The 20,874-nt window shown below is 37.9% G+C and overlaps 1 protein-coding gene across 5 annotated transcripts in view; it reads right to left on the bottom strand.

Moving 5' to 3' along the window:
* GHR (growth hormone receptor) overlaps positions 1-20,874 on the bottom strand; it is a 996,322-nt gene that overhangs the window by 43,374 nt on the left and 932,074 nt on the right. Inside the window, exon 2 of one of the 5 annotated variants that reach the window (XM_048930905.1) lies at positions 11,535-11,631. The exons of the other annotated variants lie outside the window; for them this stretch is intronic. The gene's annotated coding sequence lies outside the window, so the exon portion shown is untranslated. The remainder of the gene's footprint in view (positions 1-11,534; positions 11,632-20,874) is intronic. 5 annotated transcript variants of the gene reach the window in all.

Below are 20,874 nucleotides of genomic sequence, written 5' to 3'. Positions count from 1 at the left end.
AAAGTATCTGAAGTCTTATTCCAAAGAGTTTCACACAGTTCAAAATGAATCTAGAAGATAGTTATTTGAAGAACAATGTACGAAATTGTGCTGATTCACTGCAGGTCTGTCACCATTTGGAAAGAGGCTTCTTGAACATTTGGCAGCAAGACTAGGAAAATGATAGTTCCACATCTCTAAACCCATCAAGACTGTTTCCAACAATAAATCTTAGGGTCTCCCTGGAAGCTCTTACTAGTGTTCACAAAAGAAAACAAATCTGAAAAACATTATTTTAAACTCTAGTACTTCTGACAGCAAAAAATGGTCCCACTCATCAAGAAGGAAAGGCCATAATTGTGAGAACTCTAAGTCCTGTTCACATATGGAACAGTTTAACACATCCAGGATGAATGTCATAAATCAAAAATTAGTTATGACAGGCAGAGATCTAGCACTCATTAATATGACACAGAAACAAACATCTCAAATTTCCATGACAATTCTGTACACAGATTCCAGTTGTGTTCATAAGATCCTATCAAGGCATAAAGAGCCTGATGGACACAGGCAATGATTTGTTTTCAGAGTGGCATTTATCTACTTTTTAGAGAGTCATCTTAACAAAGTTCCCGAATAGCTGTTTGAAATACAAACAAGGTTGTCCAGCTTGCAGAAGCTGACATATCTGCTGCTGTGTACCAGATAAAAAGGTCAGATCACATTCAGCCTGCTGAGAAACTTAACAACACCTACATGTGAACCATATTTGCTTATTTATGGAGCCAATTTAACTCAAAGCATAAATACATTTTAGAAGCATGGGAAAGGATTTCTACTGAATTCTATGGATGACAGTGGTACGTATAGAGCTCACACACACAACTTTGGACCTTTACCAACTGTAAGCATTGTCTGCCCTGTTGCCATGTTGTTTTATGATAGATGTATCTAGTTGTTATAAATCTTATTTATTTCCACAAAAGAAAAACCTAAAATGCATTTTGCTAGCACCCATTTTGCATGCATATTCACATAAAAGGACTGGCCTCTTTCATTCATTCTCTTCCAGAAAATTTTATACTCAGTTCACTTTTTAAAATTTTTCTTGTATTCCCATATCTATATCTTTTGCAATTCCAGGTTTTGCTCAGTGGCCAGTTAATGCCATGGATCTGGCAGAAATGGCATCCTTCAGCACAGCCCCCCTTAATCAATAAACAGTTCTGGCAAATGTCCCCCAAAAGGGCTTTACTAAATCCAGGAAGAGCCTTTAATTTCAAGTGTTGCTGGGTACAAAGGGTTCTCAGCTCCTTATAGAAGAAATAAGGGCCTAAAAGCCATATTTAATCTTCTGAAATCTGAATGTTTTGACAGAGATTAATAAATTATTTTAATAGGGCTATAAACTGCAATACAGAACACTTCTAAAACTTTGCTCCCAGCAGTATTTAAATACTAATGGAATAAGAATCAGTAAACTCTGCATGTTTTTCATTCAGAAATTGGACATGCTGTTCCCACTTTTGAATTTAATAAGAATTAGGTGATGTAATTTTAATTAACCCTTACAAAAGAGTATTGCAACATGTGTGGACCTATCTACATACAACTCCCTCTTTGGAGGGAAAAAAATGTGGGTGTCTGCATATGTACCTTTCACTACCCACAACCTCCTAACTGGCATCACAGAATCATGAAATAATTTAAACTGGAAGCCTTTCTGGCAGTTTAGATAACTTCAAAGCAAGTTCAGCTTCAAAGCAAGGCCAGCTGTAAAGGCCAATGACAAAGGTAGCACAGGCTGCCAAGGCCCTTGTTCAGTCCATGGTGATAGACTCTAAAGACAGAGATTCTGCAGCACCTCTAGCAAAACCTACCCCAGTGAAAAGGGAAAATCTTCTCCTTACGTCCTAGTGGATGATTGTTTTGGCAGCTTGTGATAACTTACTTTGCCCTTTTATATGTACCTCCAAGAAGAAACTGGCTCCATTTGACACACAACCACCCTTGCTGTTAATACATTAATATGTAGGAAACTGAAATCACACTCCCCTTCTTCAGGTTAAACAAGCTCCATTTCTTCAGCTTCTTGCATGCCCAGTGCTGCAATCCTGCATCCATTGGATTGTGGTGTGTCAGCAGTTTTCTGCAGCAAAGTCCCACACAGTACACAAGATACCACTGCTGAACAGACAGAAATAATCTCACCCCTTGACCTGCTTGCTATGTTCTCTAAACATGGTCCACTATGTGCTTAAGCCTTAATCTCATCCACCGTCATCCAGCTTTCTTCTCCACTTCCATGCAGCATTGAACAGTTTTTCAAAAGAGACCTCTGTGAAGGGAATATGTGATGGAGCACAGTTTTGCAAACTCCATGATGTTATGGGATGTACCATAACGCTGCTTCTTTTGCATGCTGCTGTATAAACACACCTCTCAGTTTCAGAAAAGCTGAAGTATTCTTGCAAATTATAAATGGTAGGTAAGTGAAACTGCCAAGATGTTACTCGACAGGAATTTTTGATCTCCGCAAACTCAGAGCTCATAAAATCTGAATAGTTATACAGGCCCCCCCTACAAAGAAAATCTCTGTACTTCATGCTTTCAGAGAGATGAATAGCACCTGAAGTTAAAACAACAACAACAACAAAGTAACAGATATTTTCATCCACTCCTTCCTCAAAGATCAGTACTGACTTGAATACTAACATACACAGGAGTTTATTAATATTCCATTCTAGTAGTCGATAAATCAAGTTTGTGTTTTGTATCACTGAATCATAATCTATCAGGACAGCTCAGTATTTAATAAGTATCACCTTTATTCCTACTGTAAGAAAATGTGAAAACCAGTAAAATAAGAAACCTGTCCTTTATTACGATTTAAGCAACTAGCTGCAAAACTTTGCTAAATGAATAAAAATTGGAAAATAAATCAAACATCTGAAAGAGTATAAAACAAAGACTGAAAATTGATTTTAGTGACTGAATTTTTTCCACACAATTCAAAAAGGCAGACAAAGAACACAGATTCCACAAGTGAAAGCAGATTTCACAAACTTCACTATGTCCTTATTATTTTTGTGGTCAAACTGTCCAGCTGCTGATTTTTGTGAGGAAAGTAAAAAAAATAAAAATAAAAAATCCCCAAACCCTCCAATTCTCTAACCACCCAAAATAACTAAAAATGAACAACACTAACAACATTAACAACATTAGATAACTATTGCTAAAATGTTTTAGGTCTGAAATCTTTTCCCTCAGAACAGTTATTTTCATTTCTCCAGCTACATCAGACAGCAGAGGTTGTTGCCAAGAGCGTGTATTCTCGGACATAGCTGTGGGTCCTGGGGAAGGTTAAATCTCCTCAGCTGAAGAAATCTGACTGCAGAAGGCACTTCCAGGAGACTACAAGTGCTGCCCATCCTTGTCCTGAAATGTTCTTTTTTTTTTTCTTTTTTTCCTGCTGTTTCTTTTTTCCCCTTTTTAAAGAACTGTAATTGGAATGACACTTCATACCAAAAGCAGAAAAGAAGCCAAGAACTCCCTGAACCTGACTAGCGACTTTATTATTTCCAACAGTTTCTGAGGATGTAGCACAACTACTAGGAAGAAGAGGAGATACCGATGCTGCAACTGCCTGGATTCTGCACTGTTTCCAATCCACCTGCTCAGTAACACAACACTGCCTCAGACATAGTGTCTTTGAACTCTTCTGTAAACTCACAGAAAAAGGAAACCTCTGTGAAAAACCAAATGGACTTGAGACTGTTACTCTTGTACCACCTTTATCATAGAATGACAGAGTGGTTTCAGTAGGAAAGAATCTTAAGGACCATGTGGATCAACCAGGCTGCCCTGGGCTGCATCCAGCCTGGCCTTGAGCACCTCAAAGGATGTGGCATCCATAGCTTCTTTGGGCAGCCTGATGCACTTTAAATATTGGCTGTGTAGTGTTTATCTCAATAACTGTATTTTCAGCATTTTTACTCCAAAAGCAATATCAGATGCAATAATTAGCATTAGAAGTAGAAATATAAGTAGATTAGACCCAACCAACATTAATTCTGTAACTATACACACAGTGGAAAACCATGAAATCAGCTGTACCTGCAGGCTTTTTCCCTCTGTGTTTAGCTCTCCTGCCACCTGTCCTTTAACACTACATGATACCTGCAGCCACCATCCCGCTGCCATCTGCATGAAAGGACCTTAAAGCTTGTTCCAACCCCCTGCTGCAGTCAGAGCGGCCATCTACCAGATCAGGCTGCCCTGGGCCCCACTCAATCAAACCTAATCTCCCCTCTTTTTAGTTTAAAACCACTCACCTTTGTCCTATTCCTACAAGACCATGTAAAAAGTTGGCCTCCCTCCTGTTTATAAGCTCCCTTCAAGTTCTGGAAGACTGTAATAAGGTCTCCCTGGCGCCTTCTCTTCTCTAGAGTGAACAAGCCCACTTATTCACAGGAGGTGAGAATCTGAATCCTGTTTAGCGAAATGGCTGTGATCAAACCCTGTTCTAGAAGCTTGTTAGGACTGCGGAAAGTTGAAGATGTCCTTTAATTTCCCACAGCATTTCATTTTTAAAGACAAAATGAAAAACAAAGGATTTCTTTTCACAGTCTTCAACAATCAACATTTTGAGAACATCAACAATAATTTAAAATAAAAATTGAAATATCCAGATGGAAAAAAACTAGACCATTCCTGTAAGAAACCTTCCACAGCACAAAAATGAAATCCCCAGTATATATTTCTGCCTCTTCTCAAGAGATTTCATTTGGTCTATTTTACTGTGTTTTATGAACAGCAAACTATTTTAAGCATCTAAATTGTGACATGATTCACATTGATGATAAAAGCCACATTTGAACTTTGAACACCATCTCCTTTTGTTTTTAATGGTTTAGAACTGTCCTAACGTATTTACATGGGTTAAGTATCCTAAAAAGCTGGAACACAGGAAACCTTTGGGCTAAGCACAGCATGAGGAAAGTTCAGAGTAATGGTTAAAAAAAAATGACAACAAAAGAGAATAAAGAAATTTGAAACAAGTTTTACAACCTTTTTAAATAGAAGAATTTTTTGTGGAAAACACAAATAAGTTTCTCTGAGTTATTTAGATAGACTTTTTATTACAGATTTTCTTCATGTCAAATTTGGCAAAGAGATTTAATATGACGCCTAGAATATCTTCACATGTACCACACCATACGTTTTGAAGTGCAAGCATTCTCCTGTCTTCTTCAGTAAGGTATTTTACAAAGTGAAAGAAAAATGCAGTCAATTAGAGACTCCCATTGTGCCCATGGCTCTACAATTACAACTCTAAAATGACAAATATCAGGATACTCATATATAATTTCATAGAATTTAAGCCAGGAATTTATCTACTTAGAGATCCATGAAAAGAAAACTGTTTTAGACAGCCCATATAGAACTTAGAAGATATTAAGTTAACGTCAAAAACACAAATAAGCAGATAGACAAACTGTTTTTTTTTCTTCTGAGGGATGAAACACATAAAAATATTCTTTTAAATTTGATATATTGATGTTACATTTAGAAAGATAATCTCTAAGATCATTAACATCTTTGTAGCTTGAACTATCTTCCACCTGCAATTGGGCAATTTGGCGTAGCTAATTCTTAATTTTCTTTAAGAGCAAAAGAGTAAAACTTTTATAAAACAGTACTTATTCTCACATGCTTTTAGTAATATCCTTTATCCATTAGTAAATTACTCAGACCAGGAAAGCGCGGTAGTGCACATTAGTCAGATTCTTGAGATACTTAATTTGCTGATTTCACATTCAACATTAGTGGTTAATTTCATAACAACTGATAAAAGACTTCAGTTTGACATGAGAACTCTGTGTTTAAGTTGTAATTTAAGGAAATACAAGAGAACAAGCAGCAAAGCAATTAGAGGAATGTCGCTTCTCCAATTCCCATTAATACTCCATCTGTCTATAGCCATCTCATCCTCAAAATTCTAAGGCTATATCAGTGCATCCATCATAATCTAATTAGATCAATAACATGTACAATCTTCATCATTTCATCAGATTAGAAAAGTTCCAAAAACAAAAAAAGAGAGGAATCAAGCTGACAAATGACAAAAGGCTTCACAGTTAAAAGATCAGTAAGATCCATCCATGCTCACGTGACACAAGGAGTTCAGCCCTTCTTTTAGGATAGGCCATGCTGGTGCTAAAGGTGCTCACACACAACACAGAGATGTCAGACAAGAACAAGTGTTTGCTTGCTGTCCTGAACAGTGCTATAATTGACATTTATATTAATCTAGTCAGTATTTTTTACATGTAAGAATTTGGCAGATTAGGCTGTTTTGAAGACAAGGAGGAAGCCAAGTATTGTACTCTACTGCCGGTGCTTCTCTTGTCTGAGAAAACGGTGCCAAATTCACAGTCTAAAGCAAATGTGCAGCTCAGCCAGTGACAGTGCAGCTTTTCCCATAACATTTCATCAATACATTTTAACCTGTGTCACAGAGATTTTCTCTAAAAGGTCTGTAGTGAAGTTACACTTACAGAAGGCCTTTGTCTGCTCTGCTGACAAACAGAAACAATTACGCCTCTTGACCCTAACGATTTTTTGATGCAGCTTGTTAGCAAGCAGCCTGACTTCAACAGCACATCTAAAAGCTATGAAAAAGCAGGTAGCTTGAAAAAGGTCAAACGTAACACATTAAAGATTTAATATAAACACCTGCTTGTACAAGCATCTTCCTCAGGCAGCTGCTGGTCAGTAGAAACCACATGCAGCAGCATCTCTTCTTCATATCCCAGCAGAGACTCCGTGGTCACTGCTTGCCACCGTGGTGCCTGTGCCACTTACAACTTCTCCACACTTTACTCATCAGAGTGGAGATATTCTGAATTTGGTGTTCATCTCATGAAAAAAGTGTTTTAGAAAACTTCAGACAGGATAATTCAGCCTTTTCAGTGTAAAAGTGAAAGGGAAAAATAGGTTCATTATTTGAAACAAAATGCTGTCTTCTTTGAAAAGCTCCGTTTCCATTTTTATTTTTGGATCACATTATTCAGCAGGGGAAAGGCTGGAGGGTCACAGTGTGTAACAGCTGAAGTTTGAAAAGGGAAAATTTCACAACTGGTTGTGTCTATGCTCTGAATACATCAATGAATAGAAGAAACATCAAGTGGCACTCGGAATCTCTGCAGCCCCACAAAGTGTTCCAGGTGTTGCTGATGTTGTCAAAATCTTTAAAATTAAAGTTTTTTATTTCAACTTCAGCACATTGGGCAAGAAATATATATATATGCTGTGTACAGATAGATTGAAGAACATGTATGAACATAAGCTCTATTCAGAAATAAACGCATGGGTGTGCACTTCATAGTTTCCCATGATAACAATTAGTTATGGACTCATGATAGTACATATCCTTGCTTGTAGGAAGAAAAGTAGTGTTTCTCCAAGTACACAGATTTATGCAGAAATCAAGAATGTGCTGGGGGTAATGTCAGTGCTTTCTCAGCTAGCTAGTGCTGTCCTCTATCCGCTGATAAACACACAGCTGCCTTCTCCTGCCTTGAACAAGGAGGCAGCCTGCCTGCTTCAACACTACTGTCAGAATACATACATTTTTTCTATCATTTTCCTCTGCACAATAAATGCAATGCTGTTGATAGGCAATACTGCACAACTTCAGCAGTTTCATCACCATAATATCTGATCAATTTGAACCAATTAAGGAATTTATTCTCAAAGTGCCTTCTCAGTATATAGATGGGCAACTGATGTTAACTAGGATATATGTATTAATTGTCATATCAAGATTCTCTTATCAACAAAAGAATTTCTGTGGTGCAGATAGATGTTGAAAGCTTGCTTCAGACCAATGCCTCTCTTACAGAACTATTACTCTTCCTAGAGTTTCAGGGATTTTGTCTGCTATTGGACAAATAAGTGTATCTTATTAAAAAGTTAAGTGTATCTTCAGAAGCTCCTCCTTCTCTGCAAATGTGCTCCCGCTTCATCTGAAGGGCTCAGGTTTTTGTGGCTTGTCTTTCTACTGACATTGATAGCAGGTATGTCTGATAGAGACAACTCTGGTAATTGAAGCACATTTCCTCCAGAAAACAGCAACAAAAAATGCGTAATTCCAAATGAGCCACCTAACTAATAAAACAACAACAAAACAATAAATAGGCTTAATTAATAAAACAAATTTCACTCGCACTTTAGCACTGAACTAAATGCCATTTGAGTGAAATACAGCTTCGGCATCCTGCACAGTGATCTGCAAGGATTTGATTAGGCCAGCCCTGCTCCTCCAACTGACACATATGTGCTGCAGACATCCCAAAAATGGAGTTATATATTTTAATACTTACCTATGATCTAAGCTTTGTCCTGATTTAAAAGAAGGAGAATTTCTTCATGTGCATTTTTCCAAAATTGTCATATTTCTATCATACTGTAATCAAAATTTATGCTAACACAGAGGAAATGCTGTGTGATTTCCCCACCCTTTTAAGAAGCCAGAGCAAGTTAACTCTAGTAAAAGATAAATATCTGCAGCTCTTACAAATGTTATCTGTTTGATGATTATAGTGGCTTTCCATAAATGTAATTGACTACACAACGGGATTTCTTTTTGCAACTAGAACAACAGAAGAGCCTATCTCTGCTTAAATCTACAAGCAATATCCATGTAAGCCATTTTTTTTTTTTTTTTTTTTTTTCTTCTTTTGTTAAAGGAGGTTAAGAACCACATCCTAAGTCTAATACTATGTTTTTAAAGGGATAGCTATGACTAGGAAAAAACACTTTCTCGAAAGTGATTATCTATACAAGGCATCATTGGATTACTGGAGATCTTAATTATATTTCACACATCTTTGCAAGTTGCTGAGATATACAACTCAGGGAAGGGAAAACTTTTGCCATGGTCCTAATTTGTGTTTCTTAAGGAGTTTCAAAGGAACATAATGGAATTAAGTAGCAAGACATTAGCAGCGGGTATCTGTCCGAGCAAAAACAAAACAAAAAACAAAAAGCAAACAAACAACAACAACAACAAAACAGAGCCTAAAGAAAAACTGAACTTCCAACTAAACAAATGGAGAGAAAAAAACATGTTTAATTTCAACAGTAACAAGATCTCATAACTGAAAAACAGAGTTTAACAATAACTTACAATCAAGCCTTCTGTTACAAAGTTGAAAAACACAGAACAAACAGTAACACTGAAAGATATAATCCCTACACAGTTTTTCCTGTAACTGGAACTGCTCTTTAAGTTTACCATCAAGATAAAATGATGCAGCCGGCTGTAAAGCCTGCTGTTCTGTTAGAATAAGATAATAAGTCAGGTTCAGGCTTCTGTAAGGAAGATATAGTTATTTTGAGGCGGTCAGCGTTTTTGGAAAGAATCCCTCACCTCCTGCAGAACACTAACTGGAAGCTGTCAAGCACTTATCTCAACAAAACATTCACAAAATTGCACCATGGGTAAATATGACCAGTGGGCCAAATTCTGTAAAGCGTGCTCCTCATGGTAAAAAAAACATACACTTCTTGACTGGTGGAGCAAACAAAAAGCAACTCAGAGAAAAGCCTGCTTCAAACAACTAGCAGTATACACGGACTGGCAACATTATATAGAAAAAGAGCAGCTAGATATTTGGGGTAAGCACATTAAATATCAAACCAGTTTGGTATTTGCTATCTGTTTTAATGTGAAGTCTCCTTCTGTAACGTTCTGCAATATTACTGAAGTATTTCTGTAGAAATATATATAACTCTACTTAATTAATTATCTTTCACAGGAACGGGAGGATGAACAGGTCCAGCCGTGAGAGCCAAAGAATCCCCCAGGACCCACATAATCACAGCACATCCCAAGTTGGAAGGGACTCACAAGGATTACCAAGCCCAACGTCTGACTCTACACAGGACCACCCCAAAATCAAATCCGAGTCTGAGAATGCTGTCCAAACATTTACTGAATTCCATCAGCTCAAGGCTGTGATCAATGTCCTGGGCAGCCTGTTCCACACTCACTACTCTCTGATGAAGAACTTTTGCCCACCCCCCTCCCACACTCCCCCGCACAGCTCCATGCCGTTCCCTCGGGCCCTGCCATTGTGTCAGAGAGCAGAGCTCAGTGCTGCCCTCCGCTCCCTGTGAGGAGTTGCAGCCGCCATCAGGTCTCCTCTCAGCTCTTCTGCTCTGGGCCCAACTAACTCAGGGATCTCAGCTGCTCATGTCTTCTCCTCTAGGCACTCCACCATCTTTGCAGCCCTCCTTTGGACACACTCTACTAGCTGTATGTCCGTGTTGATTGGCCCTTCTGGCTGCTAGGGGACACTTCTGATTTGAGTTTACATTGATGTCAGCCATAATCCCAAAATTACTTTCCACAGGGCTGCTCTCCATCCTCTCATCCTCTGCTCTACACACATATCCAGGCTTGCCACATCTTGAGAGCAGGATCCGGCACTTGATTTTGTTGAACTTCATATGGTTTGTAACTGTCCAGCCCCCCAATTTGTCAGGATCTCTCTGCAAGGCCTCTCAAATCTCAAAAGACTCAATAGCTACTTCTAATTTAATCCTATCTACAAACTTCATTATTATACCTCCAAGTCTAATATTTAGATAATTTATGAAAACAGTGAAGAGAACTGGCCCTAAAATGGAGCCTTCAGAACCCCCTCTAGTGGCTGGCTGCAGCCTAATTTACCAACTCCTTGAGCATGGACCCATCAGTCAAGTGTTCACCCACCACATTATGTTTTTGTCTATCTGCTTGCTGGACATTTTGCCCAGAAGGATAATGTGGTATTAAAAGCTTTGCTGAAATCCAAAAAAATTACATCAACAGGCTTTCCTTAGTCAACTATATGAGTAAGCCATATCATAAAAGCAGATTAAGTGTATTAAACAGGACTTTCCTCTTGTGAACCTGAGTTGGCTATGAACAATGACTGCATTTTCAAGTATTTTTCAATATGAACTGCAAAGTCTGCTTTTCTATCTCTGCAAAGTGTGACATAATCCACCCAAGACATCAATTTAATTTTGCAAGGCCCTAGATGTGTGCCATGGGTAACACAGGATAGTTGGGGCTTTTCTGATTAATGTCTACAGCATCATGCTGTGCAAATGCTATGGATTCAGAAAGAAAAGATAGTAAGATATTGACCTTGCATTGATTTCATCACTTGAGGATTTTATCAGATATAAGCATTTTTTCTGTGAAGTGGCTTAATAGATCTTCACAGCAAGAAGTGCTGAGCTTTGGAGCCAAGTGGAGGCAGCCTTGGGTAAGAGGGTTATTTTTGCCTAAAACAGATGAGGCATTTACACTCAAAGATAATTACACTAGTTAGCAAGAACAACCACCCACTACAAGCCCACTGAAGAATAAAACAGAGAATGAAACAGTCTGCTAGAAAATAATTTATGTTGTCTATATATATACCAGCCTATTATTTTTTTACTCTTCACCAGTGTCATATACTTTCCTTGTAATACATTAATTATATTTCCTTTACCTCATGAAATAAATTGATTGAAGTGGCGCAGAACAGTCAGATCAGTGACTTCCACCTCTGCAACCATTTTTGTTGCAGAAATCCTTGAAAATGGATGCTAAGAATGTGAAAAAAAACCCATTTATTTTCCTTGCCAAGCTCTGAGCCACTAATAATTTCCATTCCCTTAATAACCACTTCTATATTCCAGAAAAACACTTCACTGCAAGCAAAGATCAACCCAGGATATATACAAGTAGATTAAAACATATGGTTTGAATCAAATCCTCTACAATAGCAACTGTAGTTGTCATAAGTGTTTTTATTGAAATAATTATGAGTATTAACTATTTGATCATTACCAGCAAATAATGGAGTGTTAGCATTTACGATTATTACCCACATTCACTTCCCTATGTTTGCAATTTCCTATTCAAAATCAAATTATTACTTTAGACTTGGTCTTGTGCTTCAGTTCTTTAGAGGAAAAAAAAAAATCGAAGAGTGTAATGACATTTTACTTTGTAAGTGTTGTTTAAAATTTATAATTTAGTAAATGTCAACACAGTTTTTTCTGTCTTATTGTAGGCACAGGTGGCAAGCAGTAAGTGCCTTTTAAAAGAAACATGATACACACAGGGTTTGCCAGCCAGGCATGTTATTGTTGTGGTTATTTTGTCCTTACAAAGAAATAAACGGCATATATGGATTCAAATATAAACTCTTGATCCAAGTGAGTTCACACTTGCTTGTAAATTTCCTGCCTTGTCTCCAAAGCCAAGACTGCACATTGCTAGGGGAATAATAAACAAACAAAATCCCAAACCAAAGAAAGAATATATTTATTCTCTTTCAGTGTGTTTCCCTGAGTATCTTCTGGGTATGAATTAGGGAAAGCCCACAAAGGACACACTTTCCAGTCTTGGTGGATCTTTTTGCCTTTCCCCTATCCAACTGCACTCCATCATCACAGCAGTGCAGCACTGGAGAGTCTGCATGGAGATGAGAAGGAATCCAGGAGTCCCTGGATGCCTGCTGCATGCTCACATTCTTCTCTTTCACTCTCTTGACACCATTCAGGATTGCACGGATTTCCGTCATGTCCGAACATGGAGCTTTTCAAGCAGAAAAGCTCTTCTCTATTTATTTTTTTTAAGGATTGTATAAGGGAAATATCTTTAGACGTTTCTCCTGTGGGAACTGATCATTTACCAATTTACATATACTTTCAATTTTATTTCACTTTCCTTGCTTAGAAGGTGTTTCCCTGAGCCTTTTTTAAAAATCGGTGCCAATGGGTTCTGCCACATGCCGTTACTTTAGTGCCAAGGCTGATGTAAAAGATAAATTCCCAGTCATTGTTTCCTATTGCATTCTTTGAAACTCCAAGGTAAATCTCCTTGACCAACTTACTAAGACTGAAATACAGGAGTGAACAGAAACAACATGTGGCTCTTCCTATGACACAGCAATATTATAAGCGTATCTTACAACAGTACTGTGTCCCTTCCATGGAATTACTTTGTAAAACATTTTTCATATTTTTTTAAAACACATCTTGTGCATCAGGAAAAAGATTATCACTGCATAAGCAAGGATTCAAAATCCCCAGCAGGGTGACAGTTTTCTCAAGCTCTGCTGCAAATTAATCACTGCTGTTATCGTTTTACAGATGAAGTACTTTTCTGTAATGAGCAGGGAGAAAGTAAAGCAGAAACACTGTCCTGTTAAACGTCAAAACTTCCTCCAGATTCAGAATCTAAAGCGCCTCTGTCTATAGTCTGTGGTTCTACCACGTGTAGCATCATTCTTAGGCTACTCTTATATAGTTAATTCTTAGCACTTCTCCAGTAACAGTGAAAGGAAATAACCTAGACCAGAATTTTTGGGGAACAAAATGATTCATTATAGCTCATGTGATATGCTTTTTTAATGTTAGTGTTTATTTGCTTGAGCTACTTTTCTTGATGCAATGCCAGTTTATTAACTGAGGTTCATTTGGTTAGTGCATTACAAACAGCTCATATGATTCATACAAAAAATACAATTGCATTTGTAATAACAAAATGAAAGTTCAAGCAAAAGCTAATTAAGAATTTTCTCAATTATTATCTTCCTAACTATAACAAATTGTTGCCTTGCTGTCTCCATTATCTGAACTTCCTCCTTAAATACATGAACTCAAATGCATATTATGGACAAAAGTTGCTTCAAACTAGCCTCACTGATTCTCCAGAACTAAGTCACAAGTGATCACTCTGAGCAAGCAGTATTTGGTGCAGCTCATCTCTGGTAAAAGAAGAGTCATGGTTCACAGAGAACCAGACTGTGCACTGGTGGCTTGGCTGCTTGGAAAAGAGAAGACATACATTGATATTGCAAGTCCTGCAGCTGATATATAGAATGACTGACTTTTCCTTCTCGCTACACCTGCTACTAACTACAAATGTGTTGTTAATTTTTGCTAATGACCCCACAAAAAACATCAGAGGACAAGAAATTGATGATTTTGTGTTTTAAGGAGAAGAAAATACAATGGCAGCTAAGAAGCAATGAAGAAAATCTACACAAGAGCAGAAATGCTATAGATATCTGAGATGACTAGTCAGGAAAATTGGCATGTACGTTATTCTGCAGGGTGTCTGAAGCTGACTGATCACAAAGTGGTCTTTTGGCATATTTGTGAGTGAAGATAACCAAGAGCTCAAAACTCTTCACTAAATGCTGGAGTCACAGATGTGGTTTAGAGGAAAGGACAAAAAGCACAAGCATTTTGAAATGTATATCAGCATTTCAATTCTTGGATATGCTCAATTACAAACCTAAATACGGAATTTGCTGGGCATAATTTAAGGCTAACTGAAAATTTCAGGACTATGTTTTTCTTTTCTGTGTTCTCTTACAAAAGATTGTCCTGTCTACAATTCATTTCCAGAATGTACTTTCCACACTTACAAATCCCAAATCCCTTCTTCTTAATCATATATGCTATCCACACAGAAGAAAGATAAGATGAAATCCTTTCTTCTCCATGCGAGAGATTAGATATTGTCACATTGGCCCAGACAAAATAATTATCTGTTATACGAACTGACTAAGAAGTAAGAGCAGTGAAAGCAACTCAGAAACACACAGTTTCAAGGCCTTCCCTCAAAATTTTCAGACAGTTATCAAAGCCATTCCTAATCGCAGAGGAAAGTGATGGTGGAAATACTACTTGGTTCTCTGTCAAAATGAGCGTTTCTTTTCCAGCAGGAATGGCTTAGCAGTATCAGAGCGGTATAACCTACATTTTCCTGTGCCAAGCTTCCTGATCTTCTAGAACGGCTTCCTCATCTCAGCTCCTAGAATGGCTTCTGTGGCAATTTCTACTACATAATGGAGTATTTTTCTTGCTCAGAAATACTTCTGAGAATAAGGCAAATATTCTAAATACTTTGCCTGTTTAAAATGTTTTAAAACTTGTTATTTTTAAATATGAATTCTCAACAATTCTCCTGCTGTTCCTGTAAAAGAGGATTCACCAAGCTGACAGCAATGTTGAACTTTTTTTAACTGCCAACTCTGCTCTGACTTGTATTCCATAATTATTACTTATATAATTGAGGCTCTGGCAAAAATTCATCAGTTAGAAGAATTAAGAGAAAACAAACACAATGACTACCAACTATGTTATGATACTATTATTCACATAGAAGAAGTAAGGGAGTCTGCAGCTTAAGGTAGAGATTCTGCCTTTTCTCATTATCCTCTCCTACTCCAAACAAGATTAGAATAGTACACATGGAAATATATAACTTTTCCTCATCACAAAAAAAAAAAAAAAAAAAAAAAAAAAAAAAATCATTTAAAAAATAAATGTTCATGAGAAATGGCTTGTCACTGCATTGTCTGCAATATGAGTTTGCCTAAATCACAAAATGTGTTCAGCCAAAACCCTACAGAGTCACTGATACTTACTGAGAATTTCAAACCAGATAACGAAGTTCTTGCTATCTCCCAGCTCCAGGAAATGGAAAGTTCCCTTTCTCAGCCAAGAACATGCTTCAATTCAACTGCACCTTACTGCTTAGATTAAGAATTCCTCTGTGCATCACAAAAGTAAAATCAATGCCTATAGACAACTACAGTCTTCTACTTAACTTCATGGTGACATTAAGTAGACATTAGTTATCTTTTCAATCCTTTAAGAAGACTCTTTACATTGGCTGTCAGTAGAAGACCTATAGCATATGGCTGAGCAGCTACACAATTTCACAATAGAATGTATGCAGAATTATATAGGCCCATATAGACAAGGCACTGGATTCATTGATCCTTGCAGATCCTTTCCAATTAGGAATATTCTAAGGCAGACATGAGCGTGAGACTGTTCAAAATGCAGGCACCCAGACACCTATATATATATTTCTATTTATTCAAGTTAGGCCAGAATCCAGTAGCCTAGTCATCTGTAACAGTCTCAGACTGCCTGCTTTCCAGCATCTGCTGGAAAAGCACACATCTCCTGTAAGTTTTATAAGTTGTCTGCAAGTCTCATGCAGGTATTCTAGATACCTAGAGGTTTTCCATATGATTCATATATGTATGAGTGTCATCCTTAGGTATCCAACCTCCCATAGAATCAGTGCAGAGAGAATCAATACTGTCCCTAGAAAAAAGAACAGCTGATGGAATTTATTCGGTTGCCTTAAAACATAAAGTTCAGGGGTATTTGAGATGCCTGGCCTTAAACTTTTTATAGAGCTCAATAAGTTTCTGGTTATTCCAGGACAATACAGATGTCCTACAGGTCTGGTGTTGTCTCTGTGGTTCCCATACAGATGTCTGAGGTGTCCAGGAGTGTCTTTAATGACAACAAAGCCTATGCATAGCCTGTGGATTAAATTCCTAGTTCTATAATTGGTAGGTGTGACACCTAGAGCACACCTAAACTTAGTTCAGTTTGGACATGGAATACATACAAAGCACTCAAGCAAGTAAGAGGGCAGACAATAGCATATCAGAAAGACATTTTCAGGGAAGTAAAGTCTGGATTTCAGTGTCTCAGAAGGGTACTTCTGAAAAAAAAAAAAAAAAGGAAAATAGAGCATTTGAGCATAACAGTTTCATGCACTAACTGAAAAAAAAAAAAAAAAAAGTGATGCAAAACATTAAACTCATTTCTGAAGTCAGTCTAGATAAATAAATTCAGTAAATTCAGGCTCACAGCTCCTAAAATCATTGTTGAACAAAAACAGTTTACTCAAAAATATTTTCACAGTTCTATCAGAAAAAACAAACATTTCATTAAACCTGCAGAGAATGAATTAGCATAGCTGCAATAGTATAGAATAAACTTTAATTTAGTATAAAGAAATGATAAGAGGCATTTCCTACTTCTTTCACTGGGAAGAAATTAGTTTTGGAACTATGAGCTTATGTATTGTTTTATTAACTGGGACTAATTCCAGGTTTGTCCTCTCCGTCCTTACGTGACCTGCACCGACCAGTTGTAGACAAGGAACAAGCAGACTTATTTTACTTCCTAAACATTTGTAACCTCTGCCTGTGGCAATTTGGCCCCTTTGGATGTCAGCTGCCGCACTGAGCCAAAACACTTAAGTGTATGCTTAGATACATATTTGAAACACCATAGTTACATTAATCTCAAAGACAAATAGCTGGTGCCTACTTGAATACAAACTTGTAGTTTTCCTTGAAGCAGGACTACTATTGCACAAAGGTCAGCAAAACATCCATGAACCTCTCCTGTCTCTTGTTTACATGCCTTGTTACCTAAAAACAAAGCTCTACAATTTTCAAAAGCACATAATCCCACACCTTCAAAACAACCTAAATTCTCAGGAATTGCAGTTCTACTGACTTTACAAACATGTTTTCAGGGATATGAAAATGGGCCTTTTGCTTTAATTACAACATTGAAAATTACTTTCCCGCTATTGTGACCTTAATACTTTCTCTCTGCCTGTACTGTGCCATTACTGTTGCAGGCATCTCCAGAACATGGGCTGTGTGTGGCTCAGTGTCCAGCTGGCAGGAGGCTGCAAGTCCCCAAACTGCACAACTCTGGCCCACACTTGAAGCTCTGGTGTAGCAGACATATTTGGCCACATTTAGCATCTCCATCTCAGTGATGGTGGGCACCCTGTGACTTTGCTTGTTTAAGCAGCTGGCAAGCCAGGCTCTTGGCAGAAGGAGAACGTGAAAACGAAATCAGTGGAAAGCCTCCAGCAGACGTAGCAGAAAGCAAACATGTTACTAAATGTCCAAGATCTGGTCCTGAATGCTGTGCAGTTCTCCTGCCAGCCGCTGGCCTCACAGCAGTTTTCCTGCCAGGAGGAAACACGTATGGGATTTAAGTGTGTGCCAAGGGTGGATCTGACCCCACTGCTGAGATTCAGCTCAAAGCACAGGCGCTTGTACAGCTGAATATAAACTTTACTTTCAAGACACAAAAGTATGCAGTTCTTTCCTTTCATGTATCAGTGTACACTGTGTCAGTAAAGTGCTTTGGTATCAGATTTGCTAATATTATACCATGCTGCCATAAAAACAAACAAGCAACAATTTCTGAAGTGAACTTCTTCAGTAAATCTGACACTGCAGATCCATCCAGTCCCAGTGGCAACAAATCCAGTATGTATTACATCAAACTAAGCTTATAGGAAGGTCTCAGCAAGTCTGTGCTGGGCAGAGCTTTATGAAATTGTCAGGGTTCATCACCTAGAAATGAGCTGGGAGAGTGGCTGGAAGCTGTTTGGAGAAACAGGCACACCCACATGGAAAAAAAAAAAAAAGAAAGAGAAAAAGGAGAGCGGGGAGCGGGGAGAGGGAAAAGAAAAACTCCACTGGCAAAAAACCAACCTCATCTACATCAGGCAAGAATGACACATGGGCGTTCTCCACGCTATTATCTCCCATATTCCTGTTCAAGTTAAACTTCCTTGTCTGACTTTTTTAGCCAACCATCTGCCACACACTCAGCACAGAAGCGCTAGGACCTCAGGAGTAGATTACTGTTAAAAACTTATTTTCAGGATGACAAAGTGCTGTCACTTCGCACACAGTTTCATAGCATTACTGCAAATCAGGACACATGCAGTTAGCACTGTATCCTGGATTTAATAACAGGAACACAATTAAAATGTTTTTGAGTTCTTGACTCTGGAGGTAAGCTCACAGAAATTGCTATTTAATCAAGTTACTATAGACAAAGCCTTCAGATAAAAGGTGACACTGTGGTTGAGTTTTGTTTGTAACGTGAAGATATTTACCTAGGACATCTGGACCACACCTCAGCTGGAAAGATTTAAAAGCCCATGTGGGCTTTTATATATATTGTGAGAGCAATCCATTGGTTCACTAAACTACATCCAAGTAGGGCTTATTTTTGCCCACTTAATGAAGGTACTGTAACATACAGACACAGTGGAGAAAGGATCAAGTCAGGACACATTCATTTTTGTTCTACTGGCTGTACGACTTTCATTCTGAAACGCAGTGAATAGAAGCTGGTACATGTCTCATATTTCACTTAGAAATACCAACTTTCCACATTTCAGCAGAACCAAGGAGGAATTTGCAAAGTTTATTTCACTTCACACACCTAACTAAAGGAGTGCTATGCAACAGGAAAAAAAAAAAAAAAAAAAAAAAAAAAAAAGCATAGACCTTTATTCAGCAAATTCCTATCATAAACCTTCTCTTTAAAAAAAAAAAAATTGAAGATAGAAAAGGATACAGAATAAAGTAAATAAAGGCTTAACGTTATTAAAGACCAACTCTAATGCAAAAACAAACACTTCATTAAACACGATTCCTTATACACTTCTTAAATAGGCACTCTCATTTCAACTGGAACATGCAAGTAGCAGAATGAAAGTACTCCTTTAAGGAGGAAATGAAAGTAGAGAACAAAAGAGAAATCTTGATCCATTCAGCAGCCAGCTACATTTGGAATTCAAATTAAATTTGGTAGATGTTACAGAAAATACCTTAACTAGCAGTAGAAAATCTAATTTTATATATGATCTGATGCCTAATAAGACTGAGGACAAGAATCTGACCCACAAACATGGAAGTTAATACAGACACTTGTCTTCTTCCAACCTGAGCTCTTATTAATAACTGATCTTTAAAGAAGAGTTCTCTGAAAATTGATCATCTGAGTTCTAATTATATCTTACTGCAGCCTATTGTCCCCATTAACAACAAGGTAATACCCCTTGTATTTCTCCAGTAGTTCTGCAAATACAAGTAGTTAGAAATACTAAGTATGAAACTCCAAGATAATGCATAACTGTATCAGGGAGAAAGAATATTACACCTTTAACCAGTTATGTTTATAAGCAACTATTACACAGCCCTTTCATTTCATATCATATTCTGAAAATAACACCAGAAGGACTAACAAAGCATGGCTGGCAACTCTATCTGTACTTAATTCCCATTTGGTAATGCTTAAGCAGGATTGGAACTAACGAGCAAAGAAAAAGGAAATAAAGTGAGGGATGTGAGAAATTTTTATTGAGTATTTTATCAGTCTGTTTACAGCTTGCTGTGGAAGCTGCATCCACTCAATTTTTTCCAAATTACTCATCAAGCTGCCCTGACTTTCTCTGCTAGCACTGGCTTCAGCCACAAGGTAAGGAGGGGTACCTGCTTAAGGAGCCCCACCAGTTCTGCAGCTCTGCAGTTTTGGGAGAAGCGGCAGCACCTTTGTGTAAGATTAGTAATTATGGAAAACATACTGTTCTCCCCAAAGGCCAGAACAAGACAGAGCAGATTCAGTTCTGTATTTGTTTACAGGAGTAGATCATAATTGGTGCTAGCAGATCAGTCTGATCACAACAACAAATTTCCCACTGAAGTTAACAGGAAGTTCTTGTCCTAAATGAGTAAAAAAGACCACTCCAAAAAGGACCAACCAGGTTCAAGGCAGGCGTCTGGGTGATAAAGAAATGGGCTACAGAGCGTTGCTAGTTGCAAGAGGACAAAGCATCAGAGAAAGCTCAGCTGGAAGGATTAATTTCCAGCCCTACATTAAATCTAAAAATGGATGAGTTAGGGTGAATACGTTTGGAAAGAGAATGACTGAGGAAAGTCAGAGGTACATTCTGTGCATGTGAATCCTGGGCAATCTGGTGAATCGTGAACAGAGCTTCACCTGGATAAAAAGGTTTCTTCTAGCTACCCTCAGCCATCTGGCTGTCTAAGTTTACATGTTCATTTCAAATCCCTTTCCTAGCATCTACTTAAAAATTTCTAAGTGTATTTCTTATGCAACTTGTTCATATTGGCCTCAGTTCAAATACACCCAGCCTTAAAGTACTTCCTCTGTACTTTCAAATAGTTCTAC

This window comes from Lagopus muta, chromosome Z, assembly GCF_023343835.1.
Source record: "Lagopus muta isolate bLagMut1 chromosome Z, bLagMut1 primary, whole genome shotgun sequence".
Taxonomy (NCBI): domain Eukaryota; kingdom Metazoa; phylum Chordata; class Aves; order Galliformes; family Phasianidae; genus Lagopus; species Lagopus muta.
This window is presented reverse-complemented; position numbering and strand designations above follow the sequence as displayed.